General features: G+C 39.7%; 1 long non-coding RNA gene across 1 annotated transcript; it reads right to left on the bottom strand.

Annotated features, from left to right (window-relative positions):
* Positions 1–2,356: 2,356 nt before the first annotated feature.
* LOC115777990 (uncharacterized) lies at positions 2,357–5,173 on the bottom strand. The gene is made up of 3 exons (XR_004019726.1): positions 5,048–5,173; positions 3,010–3,089; positions 2,357–2,479 (listed from the first exon to the last, which is right to left on the bottom strand). It is a non-coding gene; the product is annotated as an uncharacterized LOC115777990 (long non-coding RNA).
* Between the last annotated feature and the right edge of the window lie 1,651 nt (positions 5,174–6,824).

Below are 6,824 nucleotides of genomic sequence, written 5' to 3'. Positions count from 1 at the left end.
GCTCAGTGTGAGCTGCAGCAGGTCTAATTGATCATGACTACATGGCTAAACCCATTGTGTGGTGTTGTTGTTTCTAAAGAGGTGGCCAGTGAAAACACTGAAATTACTAAATTACTGAATTGTTTTTGTGTATTTTTTTTAACTTATTTGTAACATCTTGCACCCATCTGCAGTACCCTCACAGCCCAGCAGGGACTGACAAGCTACACATGCAAGACTGTACATGTGTGAGAACATACACACAAAATAAAATTTCAAAGCAATTACTCATGGAAACAATAAAGGTTCAGGTTTTCCGTATTAAACAATTAGGCCTTTAGAAGCTGATAATAATAATAATAATAATAATAATAATAATAACAATAATAATAATACTTTCCCTCTCCTGCCATTAATAAACCAGAGCAGCTGCAGTGATTTCTCTGCTATCACTGGACTAGGACAGTCTAATTTCACTAAGGATTTTACATTGTTTCCATTTATTGTCACCACTTCCTAATCATTCATTGTCTACAGTCCTGAGAAGAGTGTGAAGTTTCTGATAAAACACACAAAAACAGGTGTTGTACTTTATCAAACTGTGGTTTAGAGCAGCCCTCGATGTGGTGAAGCCTCCCAAGGAAGCAAGTGAGAGGGTGGAGGGGCGGGACTGGACCTGGGTTCTACTGTTGGTCCTTGAAGTCCCCCCACCAAAACTGCTTTGACCTGGACATGTGTTTGAGCATGGTTCCAGATTGCTGTGATCATGTCAGTGTTGTTGGTGCACTTCAGTGTCAGTAGATGGCAGCAGCAGGATTTCCTTGGATTAAAATGACTGAAAAGAACCCCATGAGACTATTTTTCTTCTTCTTCTTGCACTTCTTTTTATTTTAGGTACAAAATTATCTTGGTGACAATTACAAACAGAAAAATATTTGATTTAAATGAGTCTGCAAATACTGAAGCTCCACATCATTCACACACACACACACACACCATTAATACTGTCTACTTCCAGGTGACTTCACCTACGCGTAATAATTTCACAGTAAATCCATGTCATAGTTATCTGACGTGAAGGCTGATTATATGCCACTAATTCCCAGCTAAAAGAAACAGCATGATGGAGACGGATAATTTTCACAGCATCCTCTTTATTTACTTCTTCACACTTGTGCGCATGACAACTACCTTGTTTGAACTTCCCTTGTGATTTGCTCAACCAATCAGAAGCCAGAAACTCTTACACTTAGGTAAATGTGGGGAAACCACAGAGATAGATTCATCACTGTATTATAACTGCACTGAAAGCTGCATAAATAAACATCCAAACATGTATGCACCAAAAACATGTAAACACTAAATATGAATGCAAATATGTATATAGTTAGCTATACTTAACCACATCTCTATAAACAATTACAAATGTCACATTCATAAACAAATTAATTCATTTCAAAACTCTGCTGTGGATCTGAGCAGGTGAGCGTTTGTTAGGTGATAGTTGACTGTGGCTGTTTTTCACTGAAATGAAACCCAGATTCTCTGAATGAGGACAGATGTCATAGATGTCCTCACTGTGTCCTCTAAGAGAGCCCAACACCGCTGAACCACTGACATCAAACTGCACGCTAACTAAGATGCATGTGTGCATAAGATCCCACTGTGACCCATTTTAATTCAATTTTTAAAAAAATCTGAATCAGATCTCCTTCAAGGTGAAATGGTGCAGGTTCTTAAGTTGAAAACTATCTCTTAATGGAAACGTATTACGTTTAAATACATTTAAAGCAACATTTAACTGAGGTGACGCATACACACAAACACACACACATGCTTTTTTTTCTGAATCTTTAGTTTCCAGCCACTGAATGATGTTCTGGCTGTTTTCAGTCTGCGATTGTGGTTTTATGATTTATGTTTGTTCTTTGTTATCTGCTCTGAAGAGAGTGTGCATCGGTCAGCTGCAGCAACTCACATTTTCCATCAGAGATCTTTGTGAAAGCCACAGAACCACATGAGAACAACAACAAGTGAGGGCAAAGTTTACTGAGCCTGCAAACACCAGATCGCTGCTGTGGAGACGACAGCACGCTGCCACACTTAGAAATACAAATGACACAAATTTACTGAGTGTATATTAAACAAACTGCATTACATTATTATGTTAGTTATATACTGTATAACTAACATACAGTAGTTATACACACCACGGTGCTGGTGATAGTGTGCATAGAGTGTGACAAAGTGTGGAGACATTTTCAGGCAGGGTCAAGAAAATCTTTATTTTTTATATTTTTGCTTTAGTCTTTTGGCTTTTATATATTTATATTTTTTATCTCTCATTATCACATGAGTGTATTTAATGAGAACAAATCTGTTTACAATGAAACTCCTCAGAGGGAAGGATGGAGCAGTCAGAGACCAGCAGCTGGACTCCACTGGTTAGACTGGTGGATTACTTCAGTGAGGAGTAGATGACATTTGGCTCTAGTGGAAACTAAAAAACACAAACACGCACAGTTAAAATAATATAGAGGTCATTTTTGGGACAGCTTTATCCTGACAAAAAGAATTCCATTTCAAGACTTCCTTCATGTTTTCCTGTTGTCCTTATAAATTTTGATCAACCTCCATCAGCTGCTCCACAACACTGGAATCATATCAAAGTGCCATGAATGAAACTCAATGCAGCCTTCATTAATTTCACATTAAAGGTCCTGCAGTCAAACCTTCATAACTGACCTTTTATTGTGAAAGAACCCCATCAGGAAGTTTGTTTATGTAAAGAAAGAAAGTCTCAGCAGGGTGCATCCTCTGTCAGACTGAGGCCCAGTGTTATTAAAAACACATCACTGAGCAGCACTGATATAATATAGGCTGGAGGATCTAAAAAGTAAATTATTCATCTCTCCTGTTTGAGCCTGAGGTTCCTCATACTGTCCCAGCTCATGTTTTCAAAAGGGAACAGTTTAACTTCAGGAAACAGACTTCTTTTCTTTTGAGTAAGTAAGTAAAGGGCAGCTGTACCTGTGGACCTGTTTGGTCTGTTTGTCCATAACTGATGTCGTCTGTTCTCACTCCTGAGTAGACAGCAGCTGGATCATTCTCTGCACAATAAAACACATACACAGCAGACGTCACTACAGGTAGCACAGCTTATAAAAGTACTGTCAGTATACAAGATATACGCTAAAAGAAGAGTTATTATTTATCAGGTAGCATCATGGAACGATTTCTTAGAAACTGTCAGGAGGTTTCAGAAGCTCTGTGGTCGTTTTTCCTGTTTCAGACAAACAGCCATCAGTTATAGTTCATTGGTCATTTGTCTTCAACACCAGAGGAAGAAACACACATTTTACCACAAAACAGCCCCACACTTTGTCACACTCTATGCACCCTATCACCAGCACTGAGGTGTGAACTCTATCTTTAGTGACACACAGACGTTCTGTGGAAACAGGAGGAGGAAGCTGTTTGTGGTTTTACATGCAACATTTAAAACTGGCAAAACTATTAATGTTAAAGGACAGTTTGCTGAAAATACACAGGGTCCATTTAAGCTTGACTTCAGATCTGATTTTCATGCAGAGCTATAATGTCATGAAGTACAGTTAAAGAGTTCTATTTCCTTGTTTTATACAAATATTAACAATCCAGTGATTAATGATTTAATGCTTGGAGCTGTCTGAAAGACTCTATCAGGATTTTCTGGGGTAAAGTAAACTAGACTCTGCTGGATTTTAACACTCTTGTCAGGGAGTAAAAGTATGAAGATCTGGAAGTTTGAATTGTGGATCTGATTCAGAGTTCAGGGTTAAAACAACACTTAGGATGGAAGAAGCTGTTCATGTAGCAGGCACATTTGTCAAGTTTAAAATGCACGTTTTTATACCAAAATGATTATTTTACATACAAACCGGATTCCAAAAAAGTTGGGACACTAAACAAATTGTGAATAAAAACTGAATGCAATGATGTGGAGGTGCCAACATCTAATATTTTATTCAGAATAGAACACAAATCACAGATCAAAAGTTTAAACTGAGAGAATGTATCATTTTAAGGGAAAAATATGTTTTTTCAAAATTACATGGTGTCAACAAATCCCAAAAAAGTTGGGACAAGGCCATTTTTACCACTGTGTGGCATCCCCCCTTCTTACAACACTCAGCAGACGTCTGGGGACAGTTTACTGCCCAGTTAAAGTTGACTTGAAACGAGAGCTGCAGATGACTTATTTAGTCTCTTTTGCTCCATAAACATCTTCTGGTTGGAAACATGGCTGAGCAGCTCTGCAGGTTTCTGGAGCTACATTTCAGGTTCAAGTTACCTGTTACTGTGAGTCACTTTAGAGCCATCAGACAGATTTAATACTCAGAGAACTGAGGACTACTTAAGAATTACTTGGTGTGATATGAAATGATCCTAAGTGTAAAATACTTCCAAACAGCTTCTCACATGTTGACAATTATCTGTTGCTTAGTTTTGGTATTTGGCCTCTAACAGCCCAAAAAGATGCATGTTAGCTTAGCTGTTGATTCTAACCTAGTGGGACATGTGACTGTGAGCTTTCTACCTGTTTTAGTCCTGCAGTGGGCTCCTACAAACCTGTACACATTAAGCAGATGGATGGTCTGAGCTAATCATCAGCTGCAATGATGCATATCACAAGTCCAGACATGACATCTACGTATGGGAGGAGGTGTTTCAGAGGATCTCATAGATCCATAGAAAAGCAGCTCATTTATTCAGGTAAATATCATTGCCTGTGTTTATGGTGGTGGGATCTCATCTGTTTCCCTTTAAGCACTTTGTGAATGTCCTGTATGAATAAAGTTTTCTTGTTTGAACCCTCACTGGCCTTACATTCATGAAGAACTCCAACTACTGTATGCTGCAACATTCAAACAAACTGCTAACTGAATCCACCACAGATAATCAAACAGTATCTCAGTGTTGGAATGACAGAAAAAGCACCATGAGGTCTGTTTTCTGTGATTTCAACACCTGATGGACGCTTGTTGTGGTTCTGAACCATGACGGAGAGAAAGAAGAGCGACTATACCTCTCGACTTTGATTTTTCTTTTCTCTTGTCTCTGATGATGATTGGTCCATAACTGACGTCTTCTGTTCTCACTGCAGAGTAGACCTCAGCTGGATCAGTCTCTGCACAGTAAAACACACACAGAGGACAAAGAGGACATCACCACTGTGGGACAGTCATATAGGTACATGCTATTACATTAACAATGATGCAAAATGCTTTTTTACTTTGTAATTTTGTAAATTTCATTATATGTACAATGTATGTTGTATGTGTAATGCCAATAAAGTTTTATCCTATCCTACCCTAATGACACTGTAATGAACGGTGGAAATAAAACTTAGAGGAGAGGAGAGCAAGATTTAAACGGACTGATCACAGTGCTGTTTTCATGAAAACATGCTGAAACCACTGGACACAGGCAGGTTAGGTAAACTACACAATTAGTAACCGTGCTGGGCTTCTTCCTTGCTGTTCTATTCACGTACTTGTCTCAGAATTTGTGGTGCAAAAAGCAGTTTTAAATAAAGTGACACCTGAAGCAACTGTCTACAGCCATTCATGGCTACGGGTGGTGGTGGAAATAAAGCAGAGGTTTCAGGCACATCTTCACCTACTTGCAAATTTCATAAAGAAAAGGGGAAAGTCTGATGGTGATGCCCTGTTGCCAGAGTTTGAATTTGTTGAGATGAAAGTGGAAATCAGGCTTGTTCATGTGTACAATTATCACAAGGTATAAAAAATGATGAGTATTCAGGAACACAGCTTTATAAATCTTTATAATGACAACACAAATCCACATGTATTCTAAAATCACAGACTTCAATTTTCCTGTTATGCACTTCTTAACATCCCTTCTGTTTAAATAAAAATGGATTGATTCTTTCACAGGAATCACACTGAGAGTGTCACGGTCCTGGGCCGATGGCCCAGCATTTTGAGTTTCTTTTGCGTAGCCTTCTTTGTCATACTTTTTAGGTTATGTTCCTTAGTGTTTCTTATAGTTATATTGTTTGAGTATGTTTAGTTTCCCTTGTTGTTTTTGTGCATGTTCTCCTTGTCAAGTTTTCAGTGTTAGGTCTGCGTCTGTTATGTTTAGTCAGTTCCTGTCTTATTTTGACAGTCTCGTGTTCTCTGTGTTTTGTATCTAGTTTTGCTTCCCCTTTGTTATTAGGTTCATTTGGTTCACCTGTCGTCCCCTGTTGTTTCCACTTGCCCTAATCCCCTTGTGTGTATTTAAACCCTTAGTCTGCCTTTGTTAGTTGTCACGTCGTCGTCATTGTTCCCTGTGGTTTACCCTTAGGTGTGTGCTTTGTTTGTTCAGTTTTGTTTTTCTTTTCTCCCAGGCTTCCAGTTGATTTTTGGCCTTGGTTGAGATTTTGTATTTTGTATTATTCGAGTTTGAAAATAAACCAGTTTTTAGTTCAAGTCTGCGTCAGTCCTGCAATTGGGTCCTCTCCCTCCACACACAGCCCCTCATCGTGACAGAACGACGTGACCAGTATGGACCCAGCGGACTATAGTTTTTTCGAGCCCGACGTGTGTGAGCCGTGGCTCGCTTCTGAACACGAGTCACGGTTCGTCGGCACGCGCCTCGCCCTGGGTGGGCCCGGCTAGAGGAGGAAGCCTCGCCGTCGCCGCTCCCCACCTCCGTCGCGAGCTCATGCTCTGTTTCGGCAGCTGCCTGCTGCAAAAGCTGCCTATACTCTGCCTGCCATTACGGAGATTAGAGAGGGCGGGTATTTCTCCTCCCCACCTCAGTGGAATACGCCGCCCTCGTCATCGGCACCAGTTTGC

This window comes from Archocentrus centrarchus, unplaced genomic scaffold, assembly GCF_007364275.1.
Source record: "Archocentrus centrarchus isolate MPI-CPG fArcCen1 unplaced genomic scaffold, fArcCen1 scaffold_91_ctg1, whole genome shotgun sequence".
Lineage (NCBI taxonomy): Eukaryota > Metazoa > Chordata > Actinopteri > Cichliformes > Cichlidae > Archocentrus > Archocentrus centrarchus.
The sequence above is the reverse complement of the archived record's forward strand: the minus strand, read 5'-3'. Positions and strand labels throughout refer to the sequence as shown.